The 14,809-nt window shown below is 37.4% G+C and overlaps 1 protein-coding gene and 1 non-coding gene across 3 annotated transcripts in view; one reads left to right on the top strand and one right to left on the bottom strand.

Annotated features, from left to right (window-relative positions):
• The window catches only part of TLK1 (tousled like kinase 1), a 164,695-nt gene that overhangs the window by 112,616 nt on the left and 37,270 nt on the right, over positions 1-14,809 (top strand). The gene's annotated exons all lie outside the window — the stretch shown is intronic.
• Positions 9,556-9,628, bottom strand: TRNAE-CUC (transfer RNA glutamic acid (anticodon CUC)). The gene has a single exon. It is a non-coding gene; the product is annotated as a tRNA-Glu (tRNA).

Genomic DNA, 14,809 nt, shown 5'->3' with positions numbered 1-14,809 from the left:
ATAGAATAGACAAAATGCAAGAAACCGTTAACAAGGACCTAGAAGAACTAAAGATGAATCAAGCATCGATTAAAAACACAATACATGAAATAAAAAATACTCTAGATGGGATCAATAGCAGAATAACTGAGGCAGAAGAACGGATAAGTGAGGTGGAAGATAAAATAGTGGAAATAACTGCTGCAGAGCAAAATAAAGAAAAAAGAATGAAAAGAACAGAGAACAGTCTCAGAGACCTCTGGGACAACATTAAACGCACCAACATTCGAATTATAGGGGTTCCAGAAGAAGAAGAGAAAAAGAAAGGGACTGAGAAAATATTTGAAGAGATTACAGTTGAAAACTTCCCTAATATGGGAAAGGAAATAGTTAATCAAGTCCAGGAGGCACAGAGAGTCCCATACAGAATAAATCCAAGGAGAAATAGGCCAAGACACATATTAATCAAACTGTCAAAAATTAAACACAAAGAAATCATATTAAAAGCAGCAAGGCAAAAACAACAAATAACACACAAGGGAATCCCCATCAGGATAACAGCTGATCTCTCAGCAGAAACTCTACAAGCCAGAAGGGGGTGGCAGGACATAATTAAAGTGATGAAGGAGAAAAACCTGCAACCAAGATTACTCTACCCAGCAAGGATCTCATTCAGATTTGATGGAGAAATTAAAACGTTTACAGACAAGCAAAAGCTGAGAGAGTTCAGCACCACCAAACCAGCTTTACAACAAATGCTAAAGGAACTTCTCTAGGCAAGAAACACAACAGAGGTAAAAGACCTACAATAACGAACCCAAAACAATTAAGAAAATGGGAATAGGAACATACATATCGATAATTACCTTAAATGTAAATGGACTAAACGCTCCCACCAAAAGACACAGATTGGCTGAATGGATACAAAAACAAGACCCATATATATGCTGTCTACAAGAGACCCACACTTCAGACCTAGGGACACATACAGACTGAAAGTAAGGGGCTGGAAAAAGATATTCCATGCAAATGGAAACCAAAAGAAAGCTGGAGTAGCAATTCTCATATCAGACAAAATAGACTTTAAAATAAAGACTACTAGAAGAGACAAAGAAGGACACTACATAATGATCAAGGGATCGATCCAAGAAGAAGATATAACAATTGTAAATATTTATGCACCCAACATAGGAGCACCTCAATACATAAGGCAAATACTAACAGCCATAAAAGGAGAAATCGACAGTAACACAATCATAGTAGGGGACTTTAACACCCCACTTTCACCAATGGACAGATCATCCAAAATGAAAATAAATAAGGAAACACAAGCTTTAAATGATACATTAAACAAGATGGACTTAATTGATATTTATAGGACATTCCATCCAAAAACAACAGAATACACATTTTTCTCAAGTGCTCATGGAACATTCTCCAGGATAGATCATATCTTGGGTCACAAATCAAGCCTTGGTAAATTTAAGAAAATTGAACTTGTATCAAGTATCTTTTCCGACCACAATGCTATGAGACTAGATATCAGTTACAGGAAAAGAGCTGTAAAACATACAAACACATGGAGGCTAAACAATACACTACTTAATAACAAAGTGATCACTGAAGAAATCAAAGGGGAAATTAAAAAATACCTAGAAACAAATGACAATGGAGACACGACGACCCAAAACCTATGGGATGCAGCAAAAGCAGTTCTAAGAGGGAAGTTTATAGCAATACAATCCCACCTTAAGAAACAGGAAACATCTCGAATAAACAACCTAACCTTGCACCTAAAGCAATTAGAGAAAGAAGAACAAAAACATCCCAAAGTTAGCAGAAGGAAAGAAATCATAAAAATCAGATCAGAAATAAATGAAAAAGAAATGAAGGAAATGATAGCTAAGATCAATAAAACTAAAAGCTGGTTCTTTGAGAAGATAAACAAAATTGATAAACCATTAGCCAGGCTCATCAAGAAAAAAAGGGAGAAGACTCAAATCAATAGAATTAGAAATGAAAAAGGAGAAGTAACAACGAACACTGAAGAAATACAAAAGATCATGAGAGATTACTACAAGCAACTCTATGCCAATAAAATGGACAACCTGGAAGAAATGGACAAATTCTTAGAAATGCACAACCTGCCAAGACTGAATCAGGAAGAAACAGAAAATATGAACAGACCAATCACAAGCACTGAAATTGAAACTGTGATAAAAAATCTTCCAACAAACAAAAGCCCAGGACCAGATGGCTTCACAGGTGAATTCTCTCAAGCATTTAGAGAAGAGCTAACACCTATCCTTCTGAAACTCTTCCAAAATATAGCAGAGGGAGGAACACTCCCAAACTCATTCTACGAGGCCACCATCACCTTGATACCAAAACCAGGCAAGGATGTCACAAAGAAAGAAAACTACAGGCCAATGTCACTGATGAACATAGATGCAAAAATCCTCAACAAAATACTAGCAAACAGAATCCAACAGCACATTAAAAGGATCATACACCATGATCAAGTGGGGTTTATTCCAGGAATGCAAGGATTCTTCAATATACGCAAATCAATCAACGTGATACACCATATTAACAAATTGAAGGAGAAAAACCATATGATCATCTCAATAGATGCAGAGAAAGCTTTCGACAAAATTCAACACCCATTTATGATAAAAACCCTGCAGAAAGTAGGCATAGAGGGAACTTTCCTCAACATAATAAAGGCCATATATGACAAACCCACAGCCAACATCATCCTCAATGGTGAAAAACTGAAAGCCTTTCCACTAAGATCAGGAACAAGACAAGGTTGCCCACTCTCACCACTCTTATTCAACATAGTTTTGGAAGTTTTAGCCACAGCAATCAGAGAAGAAAAGGAAATAAAAGGAATCCAAATCGGAAAAGAAGAAGTAAAGCTGTCACTGTTTGCAGATGACATGATACTATACATAGAGAATCCTAAAGATGCTACCAGAAAACTACTAGAGCTAATCAATGAATTTGGTAAAGTTGCAGGATACAAAATTAATGCACAGGAAATCTCTGGCATTCCTATATACTAATGATGAATAATCTGAAAGTGAAATCAAGGAAACACTCCCATTTACTATTGCAACAAAAAGAATAAAATATCTAGGAATAAACCTACCTAAGGACACAAAAGACCTGTATGCAGAAAATTATAAGACACTAATGAAAGAAATTAAAGATGAAACAAATAGATGGAGAGATGTACCATGTTCTTGGATTGGAAGAATCAACATTGTGAAAATGACTCTACTACCCAAAGCAATCTACAGATTCAATGTAATCCCTATCAAACTACCCCTGGCATTTTTCACAGAACTAGAGCAAAAAATTTCGCAATTTGTATGGAAACACAAAAGACCCCAAATAGCCAAAGCAATCTTGAGAACGAAAAATGGAGCTGGAGGAATCAGGCTCCCTGACTTCAGACTATACTACAAAGCTACAGTCATCAAGACAGTATGGTACTGGCACAAAAACAGAAAGATAGATCAATGGAACAGGATAGAAAGCCCAGAGATAAACCCACGGACATATGGTCACCTTATCTTTGATAAAGGAGGCAGGAATGTACAGTGGAGAAAGGACAGTCTCTTCAATAAGTGGTGCTGGGAAAACTGGATAGGGACATGTAAAAGTATGAGATTAGATCACTCCCTAACACCATACACAAAAATAAGCTCAAAATGGATTAAAGACCTAAATGTAAGGCCAGACACTATCAAACTCTTAGAGGAAAACATAGGCAGAACACTCTATGACATAAATCACAGCAAGATCCTTTTTGACCCACCTCCTAGAGAAATGGAAATAAAGACAAAAATAAACACATGGGACCTAATGAAACTTAAAAGCTTTTGCACAGCAAAGGAAACCATAAACAAGACCAAAAGACAACCCTCAGAATGGGAGAAAATATTTGTAAATGAAGCAACTGACAAAGGATTAATCTCCAAAATTTATAAGCAGCTCATGCAGCTCAATAACAAAAAAACAAACAACCCAATCCAAAAATGGGCAGAAGACCTAAATAGACATTTCTCCACAGAAGATATACAGACTGCCAACGAACACATGAAAGGATGCTCAACATCTTTACTCATTAGAGAAATGCAAATCAAAACTACAATGAGGTATCATCTCACACCAGTCAGAATGGCCATCATCAAAAAATCTAGAAACAATAAATGCTGGAGAGGGTGTGGAAAAAAGGGAACACTCTTGCACTGCTGGTGGGAATGTGAATTGGTACAGCCACTATGGAGAACGGTATGGAGGTTCCTTAAAAAACTACAAATAGAACTACCATATGACCCAGCAATCCCACTACTGGGCATATACCCTGAGAAAACCATAATTCAAAAAGAGACATGTACCAAAATGTTCATAGCAGCCCTATTTACAATAGCCCGGAGATGGAAACAACCTAAGTGTCAATCATCGATGAATGGGTAAAGAAGATGTGGCATATATATACAATGGAATATTACTCAGCCATAAAAAGAAATGAAATTGAGCTATTTGTAATGAGGTGGATGGACCTAGAGTCTGTCATACAGAGTGAAGTAAGTCAGAAAGAGAAAGACAAATACTCTATGCTGACACATATATATGGAATTTAAGAAAAAAAAATGTCATGAAGAACATAGGGGTAAGACAGGAATAAAGACACAGACCTACTAGAGAATGGACTTGAGGATATGGGGAGGGGGAAGGGTAAGCTGTGACAAAGTGAAAGAGCGGCATGGACATATATACACTACCAAACGTAAGGTAGATAGCTAGTGGGAAGCAGCCGCATAGCACAGGGAGATCAGCTCCGTGCTTTGTGACCGCCTGGAGGGGTGGGATAGGGAGGGTGTGAGGGAGACGCAAAAGGGAGGGGATATGGGAACATATGTATGTGTATAACTGATTAAATTTGTTATAAAGCAAAAAAAAAAATGTAACAAGCAACTGCAAATTATTCATAATAAAATTATGAAAATGTTCGTGTGTCCTAATAAAAATGAATAATGAATACTTAATTCTCTCTCATATATATATATATATACAGGTTTTCCCTTGCTTGAAATACCCTTCCCAGTTTGTAATGTTAGTGGAAATGCATTGTTTCTCTACCTCATTAGAAAGAGGTTGTTAATGCTTTCAAAACAAATTTTTTTTATATTCTAAAATAGGACTGAGCATCAGCAATTGGAAAATTATATCTTGAAAGTCTTTTATCTCACTTCAGAGGATTCAGTTGGAAAAGGTTCTAGCATTTCTTTTTCTGAGTTAATTTTCATAGCATTTCTAATAGATAAACAATGTCTGCATTTGTCCCAGGACTATGCTTACACATCTATGTCACTTTCTTCCTTTGGGGTCTGCCCATGCTTTAATTCCTCAAATGCACAATAAAGCTAAAATCATCCTCTTTCAGTCTCCCTTGGTATGTGGATAAATATGCGTGAGAGAAGCCGGAAAGGTTGACAAGGGGAAGGTAGATCGCTGGTGTGGAAAAGCACTGGGTTTGGGGCCAGACCTTCCTGTGTTTTCTTGCTGACACCATGACTGACCTTGGGCAAGTGGCTGTATTTCACTGAGCTTCCAATTAAAAACCAAAAACAAAAAACAAAAAAAACTGTATTTACTAAACACACAAAATAACTGTGTTTATTTTTATCGTTCCCATTTCAGTCCCCCCAACACCCCCTCTTTTTCTCTCTCTCTCTCTTCTCTCCCTCTCTCCACACAGATACCCCCCCACAGACACACACACGCGCACACCCCTTGCCACCTCCCATGTTTTTTCAGTTAGTACATGGTACCACCATCCTTGCAGTTCCACATGCCAGAATTCTGGTTGTCACTCATAGCTTTTTGATCAAGATTCCATTTATTTTTCTTAATCCATTTTCATTTTATTTTCCTTTAATAAACAGGTGATGATAATCTTATTTTTTGAAGTCTAAAACGTACTTCCTTCTTTAAGCCTTTCCTAATTTTTGGAGGGGTTGTTGTAAGTTGGAATTAAATCCTTTGGCTCTTGATATTAAAAAACGACAACAAACGATTTACTTTCCATAAATTAGTAAATTTGTTGCTTTAAAAAGGGTAGATGGATAGATGAGCAATTATACAGGGGAAAGTGCGTGTTAGCTTAACTCCACCCCTGTAGACACCCAATCTTCTAGAGCTCAAATGCGTCCCCTGCCGCCTCTTACTTGGGTTCTCTCTCCCCACCCCTATCCACCCTGTCACCTTTCAACTTTGGTCTAGGCCTTGAATCCATTTTCAACTTGGAGTCAGAATCTCTTTTTCCAAAATAAAAATATGGTCCTTTCTTTTTCTTCCTTATAAACCTAACATAGCTCTCCATTACTTGCGTGGTATCATCCAAAAAGCACTTCTGACTTGGCAGCTTCTGACCTCTCTAGCCTCATCTTTTGGCATTGACCAGTGCCTCCCACTCACCACCTAGTTTGTTTGTTTTGGGTTTTTTTTTACAACAGGTTTTTATTAGCTATCTATTTTAGACATATTAGTGTATATGTGTACACCACCAAGTTTTAAACTCGAACCCATTGTCTTAATTCCTGCTCACCTTTAAAATTCCATACTAGATATTTCCTCCTCTTGAGAGCTTTTCCTTGATCCTTGAAGGATAGGAGTTAATTATCACTTTGAGGTATTGCCATAGTGCCCTCTGTGTATTCAGTCACAGCATCATCATTCACTCAGTTAATGACACTAGAAACATCTTAGATGTTTGCCTTTCCCTTGTTCTTTGTGTCTATTTCCATAACATTTTTGTATCTGTCAGTCTTCATTACCACTATCTTACTATAGGACCGCATCGCTCTTTTTATTTTTTAAACTTAAATTACTGTTTGTTACATATCTCATCATGTCATTTTCATGTTTAACCTTCACTGGCCTTCAAGATAAAATTCACTCTCATGAAAACCCTGTATAGGCCTTCTTTTTTCTCTCATTCTCCAACGTCTGCCCTATGCATCCTATATTAAACTCTTTCAGGTCTCTATCTAAATGGACTATGCTTTCTTGTTTCTGTGCTTTTGTACATCTTGTTCCTTGCCTTTCTTTACCTGTCTCATTTTCTATTTATCATTAAAGTCTTGCCTCCAGCGCCAATTCCAATAGGAAATCCTCTTTGACCTTTTTTTCTTCCCAGTTTCTTTCCCATTTCCCCTGAAGTTAGGTGCCTTTTGTACATGCCTGTCAATATTGTAACATTTATCTCACTTTTTTTTTTTTTTTTTTTTTGCGGTACGCGGGCCTCTCACTGTTGCGGCCTTTCCCGTTGTGGAGCACAGGCTCCGGACGCACAGGCTAAGCGGCCATGGCTCACGGGCCCAGCCGCTCTGCGGCATGTGGGATCTTCCCGGACCGGGTCACGAACCCGTGTCCCCTGCATCGGCAGGCGGACTCTCAACCACTGCACCACCAGGGAAGCGCCTATCTCACTATTTTATCTCTATACTTCCAATATCTAGTCCAGTTCCTGGCATATGGAAAGTGGTCAGTAAATACTAAGTTACAGTACATAAGCATTTGATTGAATTTCATTTTCTCCTTCTCAGAAGGCCATTTTTTCTAGTTTGCCACAGGTGTTGTGCTTCCGACTTGTCTTCTACGGTGCTAACATCCCTAACTGTAGTTTATTAGTCGTAGACTTGTCTCATTGCCATCCCATTTTATTGCATATGTTGACTTAGAACTTACACTGCTGTGCGTTCCTGGAGCGGCAAATGAAGTAATACTACATGGCAGTTAGATTGGATCCTTATACAAATATAGATTTAAATAGGGAAAAAAGACACAGAAGCACTTTGATTCATATATATTAATTTGATTTTAGCAGCCATGCTTTGCAACTGTCTTCTGAAAACTTCTTTTGAATCCCTGTTTGTGCAGAACATCTGGCATAGTTATTAGAATAGAGATCATGAATTTTTCATTATTTTTCTATCAAGAAATTAATACAGAAAATAAAGTCACTATTATGGTTAGCATTTTAAGCTCTGTAGTCAGACAGATATGGAATCCAGCCCTGACTCTTCCAGGTTGTATTTTTGGTAAGCTGTTTTACTTCTTAGAGCCTCCATTTCCTTGTGAAAGTACCTACATCATAATGTTGAAAGGATGATATGAGGTGATGCTTATAAAGTACTTGCATGGTTCCTGGCTCTTAACTAATTTTTAACTACCAGCAAGATTCAGTCAAGTTTTTTAGGTAGTAATTTCTCATTTCAGTCACAAAAACTTACTATTCAGAGTAAATAGTTTGCATAGCTAGTATTAGCTGTGGATAATGTCTAAATGATCCTTGCTTTAATTGTATATTATTAATACATGTTAATCGAGATTTTGACTTCATGTTAAATATGTTTTAAATTGTTTTGATTTTATCTATATACTTTGTGTTTCACGAAGATGATTGCAAAGTAAACAACAATATTTTACTTTATATTTTATATGAGTGAAGTTTTAGAGGTCACTCTTTTCTCATTTAAAGCTTAAATTTTAACTCAAGCTTATAATTTATATAGCATGAAGTTGTTATTTGATTGATTGCTTGTTTCTGTAATTAACATAACTGACTTTTTTTAAGTAATAAGATGGATTTTTAGAGCAGTTTTAGTTTACAACGAAATTGAGCAGAAAGTATGGTTTCCATATACCTGCTGTCCCCACACGTGCACAGCCTCTCCCACGATCAACATATCCTGCACCAGAGTGGTACATGTGTTACCACTGATGACCCTACATTGACACAGCATTGACACCCAAAGTGTAGTGTACACTGGGATTCACTTTTGGTATTGTATATTCTCTGGGTTTTTACAAATGTGTAATTGATTTTTTTAAAATCCTGTCTGAAAAAATCTTTTATTGGTGAATTTAATCCATTTTAATTTCATGTATTTACTTATTTATTAGGGCTTAAATCTCATCTTTCTTCTCATGCTTTCTATTTATTCTGCCTAGTCTCTGTCCATTTTCCTTTTTCTTACCTTTTCTTGGATTGCTTAGTTTTTGTTTATTTGATTCTTTTTCTGTATTAGAAGTATGTTGTGTGTATATACATACATATATATACACACACACCCCTACCTAAAGACATTGTCTTGTATAGTCAGTGTTCATCTAAACTTTACCTATGTATTTATCACTGTTTTGTTCATTTATCCTACATCTCTGATTTTACCTCGAGTAAGATCTTTTTGCCTAAGAATACCCTTTAGAAATTTCCTTTCAGTGTGGGTCTGTTGGTAGTGATGTCTTTCAGTTTTTGTTGGTCTGAAAATAACTATTTTGCCTTCATTCTTGAAATATTTTTACTGGTTTTATTTATTTATTTATTTTTAAAAATTCATTTATTTTGGCTGCACCAGGTCTTATTAGTTGGGGCGTGCAGGATCTTTAGTTGCAGCTTTGGGACTCTTAGTTGCAACATGCAGACTCTTAATCGTGGCATGCAGACTCTCAGCTGTGGCATGCACTCTGTAGTTGCGGCATGCATGCAGGACCTAGTTCCCTGACCAGGGATTGAACCTGGGCCTCCTACATCGAGAGTGTGGAGTCTTACCCACTGGACCACCAGGGAAGTCCCTTTACTGGTTTTAGAATTTTAGGTTGGTAGTTATTTGAAGATATTATTTTACTGTCTTCTGACTTAAATTATTACTATTGACAAGTCAGCTGACTCTGTAGAAAGACAATCTTGAATGGAGCAAAAGCAATGTTCAGAGATTAGATAACTGAGAATATTTTAAAACAGATGAGCAAGATCAGTCTATAGATTCATGAAGGCCAGCGAATTCCAAGTAGAATGAATATAAAGAAATACTCACCCATACACATGATAATGAAATTTCAGAAAATCAAGGCAAAGAGAAATTCTCAAAAGCAGCCAAAGGGGGGGAAAATATATTAGAAATAAAAGTTAAGAAAGAAAGCATTCTAGTCAAATACCAACTGAAAGAAAGCCGTATTATATCAGACACAGTAAGTAAAATTTAAAGCAAAAAAAAAATTACAGGAAATAAAGTGATTGTTTCATAACTATAAAAGTTTAAAATCACTAGGAACATACAATAATTCTAAATTTGTGTGCATAGTAACATACCCTCAAGACAGGTAAAAATTTGACAGTACTTTTAGGAGATAAGGACAGATCCACAAATTATAATGGGAGATTTCAACACACACATGTCTTAGTAATAGAACAAATAGATAAAAATAAAACAATATAGGGCTTCCCTGGTGGCGCAGTGGTTGAGAGTCTGCCTGCCGATGCAGGGGACGCGGGTTCGTGCCCCGGTCAGGGAAGATCCCGCATGCCGCGGAGCAGCTGGGCCCATGAGCCATGGCCGCTGAGCCTGCGCGTCCGGAGCCTGTGCTCCACAACGGGAGAGGCCACAACAGTGAGAGGCCCGCGTACTGCAAAAAATAAATAAATAAATAAATAAAATAAAACAATAGAAAACAGAACATATAGTGTGGGTATAGAAAAATTCAGTGGGATTGACAGACTTGACCTAATGAGCATGTAACCTCCTAACATTTGCAGAATGTATGTTCTTTTTAAACGTGGACTTTTATAAAAATTGACCATGTTGGGTCATAAAGCAGGCCTCAGCAAATTTCAAAGGATTGATAGAGTTTATATAAGACTGACATTGTTTCTTCCTTAAATGTTCGGTAGAACTCATGGGTGAAACTTAAAGGATTGGAATCGTATGGAATATGTTCTCTGACCACAGTGGAATTAAACTAGAAATCAGAAACAAAAAAGATAGTGCAAAAGTCTCAATGGAAATGAGAAGATAGTTTTAGATGAATGATAGTGAAAGTGCTACATAGCAAAAATTTGTGAGATAAATCTGAAACAATATCTACAGGGAAATTTATGGCCTTATATACATATATAGGAAAAGAAGAAAAACTAAAACTTTATAAACTGAACATCTATTTCAGTAAGTCAGAAGATGAGCAGAATTAACCACAGAAGGAGGAGAAGAAAGGAAAGAGCAGAAATTTTGATACAGGAAACAAACATACAATATAGAGAATCAACCAATCTAAAAAAGGTGTGTGGGGTTTTTTTGTGGGTGAGGGGGACTAATAAAATTGGAAACAAGAAAGAGAGAAATGACAACCATTATCAGGAATGAAGAAAGGAATGTTGCTACAGAGTCTACAGGTATTTAAAGGAAAACAAAATATTGTAAATGACTTAAATTTAAAATTTTTGTGAAATGGATAAATTTCTAGAAAGATACAACTTAACAAAATTGACACTAGAAGAAACAAAATCAAATAGTTCTGTAACTGTTAAAGAAATCTAACCTGTAATTAAAATCTTTGATCATAGAAAACTCCAGGTACAGAGGACTTCCTCTATGAATTCTACCAACCATTTAAGGAAGAAATAGTGCTAATCTTTTAAAAACTTTTGAAGAGCAGCTAAGGCAGAAACACTTCCAACTTATTTTATGTAGGCCAGCACAGTCTTCTCAAAATTCAAGAAAAACTGTACAAGGAAGGAAAGTTATAGTCTAATATCGCTTATAAAAGTAAATGCAGGGGCTTCCCTGGTGGCACAGTGGTTGAGAGTCCACCTGCTGATGCAGGGGACATAGGTTCGTGCCCCGGTCCGGGAAGGTCCCACATGCCGCGGAGCGGCTAGGCTCGTGAGCCATGGCCACTGAGCCTGTGCGTCCGGAGCCTGTGCTCCGCAATGGGAGAGACCACAACAGTGAGAGGCCTGCGTATCGCCAAAAAAAAAAAAAAAAAAAAAGTAAATGCAGGACTTCCCTGGTGGCGCAGTGGTTAAGGATCCACCTGCCAGTGCAGGGGACACAGATTCGATCCCTGGTCCAGGAAGATCTCACATGCTGTGGAGCAACTAAGCTCGTGCACCACAACTACTGAGCCTCTGCTCTAGAGGCCACGAACCACAACTGCTGAAGCCCGTGTGCCTAGAGCCTGTGCTCCGCAACAAGAGAAGCCACTGCAGTGAGGAGCCTGTGCACTACAACGGAGAGTAGCCCCCGCTCGTTGCAACTAGAGAAAGCCCGCGCGCAGAGGCGAAGACCCAATGCGGCCAAAAATAAATAAATTTTAAAATAAATAAAAATTTTTTAAAAAATAAATGCAAAAATATTAAATAAAATATTAGCAACCCAACAGATAATATATAAAAATGATAATTTATCAAGACCAAGTTTGATTTATTTCAGGTATGCTAGGTTGGTTTAATATAAGAAAAATCAATGTAATTTTCTACATAAAGAAAAAGATTATATGATCATCTTAATAGATGCCAAAATATATAAAATTCAGCATGATCTGTCTTTAAACTCTTAGCAAACAGTAGAAGATAACTTCTTTAATCTACAGTATACATTGGTTTTTCTTTTTGCTTGCACGTCTACATGCTGTGCTTCTGGGTCACCATGCCCCTGTGTGCCCTCTTTCTTCCTCCTGGCTTCTTTCTGCTGCTCCTGTTTCACCAGGCTCAGATGTTACCTCTTCTGTGCCTTCTCCCAGCTTCCTTCAGATAAAAAATTTTTTTCTTTACACTGTGTACTCATAGCTGTGTTATCCAAGATAGTCACCTTATTTTAAGGTCAGCTAATTAGCAATATTAATCCCATTTAATCCTTGGCCTTTAAACATATTCACAAGTCCCAAGGATTAGGATGTGGCATTTTTGGAAAGTCATTATTCTACCTACACAATCTGCCCTCTGACCCAAGATGCATATCTTTCCCACATGCAAAATCCATTTATCCTATCAGCAAAGTCTCAACCTCATTACAGCCTTCATTCCACATCTAAAAATCTTATCTAAATCTCATTAATTTAAACATTCTAAATCTCATTATCTAAATCAGTTATGAGTGAGACTCTGTGTATAAGCCACCGCTGAGAACAATTCCTCTTAATCTGTGAACCTCAAGAAACAAGTTATCTCTTCCCAAAATACAGTGATGGGGACAGGCATAGGTTAAGAGTTAGAGACATTTTCCGTTCAAACAGAAGAATATTAAAGGTGTCACTGATCCAAGCAGTTTCGAAATCCATCCAGGCAAACTCTGGTTTCAAGGTCTGGTAATAATTTTTCTGTAGCATGTGGCTCTGCAAGTTTCTGTCCTCTGAGTGTTTTTCATGAAGATTTCTCTTTCATGAAGGTTAGCATGTATTTGTTGCTGAGTAGCTTTTTCAACCAGTTTCTTGTTTGTAGAGTTTTGAGTGTTTGACAGCCTTTCATTTTGTACTCTCTGTCCCTTAAAATCCAAGCTGGTGTAGTGTTTCTGCTGGTGTAAAGTTCTCAAGAATCTTGTGGATCTTTCATGTATGACACAAAGATTCACTCCATTAGACAAGAGGATCCTCCATGATTCTTTTCTAGATAATTTCATCGCTATTTTTGGCTTCTGCGGAGAAGGCTAAGAGGATCTATGAGTCACCCACTTCATCTTTTTAAAGACTGTTTATGTGATGAATACTCTGACTTCTCTGGAGTATTAGCAAAAGGTTGTCCAGCTACATCCTCCGTTTTAAGAGCAGCTTTGACCATGAATCTCAATTTTGGTGTATTTTGTACCCTGAATAAGTGAAAATTTCTTAAAACATTAAATCCTGGAGGGTTTTTTGGTTGAACATTTCTTCCCTTTGATTTACCTCTCTCTTCTTACATTTTAATATAAACAGTGAGAAGAAACCAGTCCACACCTTCAACACTCTATTTGGAAATTTCCTAAGTTCATTTCTTACATGTTTGGCTTTCTGCATAACTATAGGATACAGTTTTGCTAAGCTTTCTTTCATAATAACAAGGATTCCTCCAGTTTTCAGAACATGTTTCTCATTTCCTTCTGAGTTCTCACCAGTGGCACCTCTACTATCTACTGACGGTCCATTCATGACAATTTAGGTGTTCTCTAAGGCTGTTTGTGTTTTCCGTACTGTGCTCCTCGTGGAATTCCTTGCATCCTCACTTGGCAGAGTTGTTAACATTCGTATTTCTGCTAATAGTCCATTCAATGCAGTCTAAGGTTATTTTTAAATCATGCTCCTCAAAATTCTCCTAGCCTCTTGCCCACTGCCCAATTTCAAAGCCACTTCCACATTTTTAGGTGTTTATTATCAGAACATCCCATTTCCAGGTACCAAGATCTGTAGTAGTTTCCTACTGCTGCTGTAACAAATTACCACAAATTCATTGAGTTCAAACGACACAAATTTATTATCTTACAGTTTTGGAGATCACAAATCCAAAATGGGTCTCCCTGGGCTAAAGTCAGGGTGTTGTCAGGGCTGTGTTACTCTAGAAGAGAACGCATTTTCTTGCTGTTTCCAGCTTCTAGAGGCCCTGCCCATATTGCTTGGTTCATGATCCCCTTCCATCTGCAAGCCAGCAGTAGCAGTCAAGTCTTTTTCATGTTATGTCACTGTGATTCTGAGATGTCTGCCCTTCTCTCTGCATTTAAGGCCTCTTGTAATCACATCCCCAAAGGGTAATCCAGAATAAATCCCTATTTCATTTATTTATTTATTTAAGATTTTTTTTGATGTGGACCATTTTAAAAGTCTGTATTGAATTTGTTACAGTGTTGCTTCTGTTTTATGTTTTGGCTTTTTGGCCGCGAGGCATGTGGGATCTTAGCTCCCCGACCAGGGATTGAACCCACACCCCCTGCATTGGAATGTGAAGTCTTAACCACTGGACCACCAGGGAAGTCCCTAAATCCCTATTTTAAAGTCAGCTAATTAGCAA

This window comes from Mesoplodon densirostris, chromosome 8, assembly GCF_025265405.1.
Source record: "Mesoplodon densirostris isolate mMesDen1 chromosome 8, mMesDen1 primary haplotype, whole genome shotgun sequence".
NCBI classification, from domain to species: domain Eukaryota; kingdom Metazoa; phylum Chordata; class Mammalia; order Artiodactyla; family Ziphiidae; genus Mesoplodon; species Mesoplodon densirostris.
This window is presented reverse-complemented; position numbering and strand designations above follow the sequence as displayed.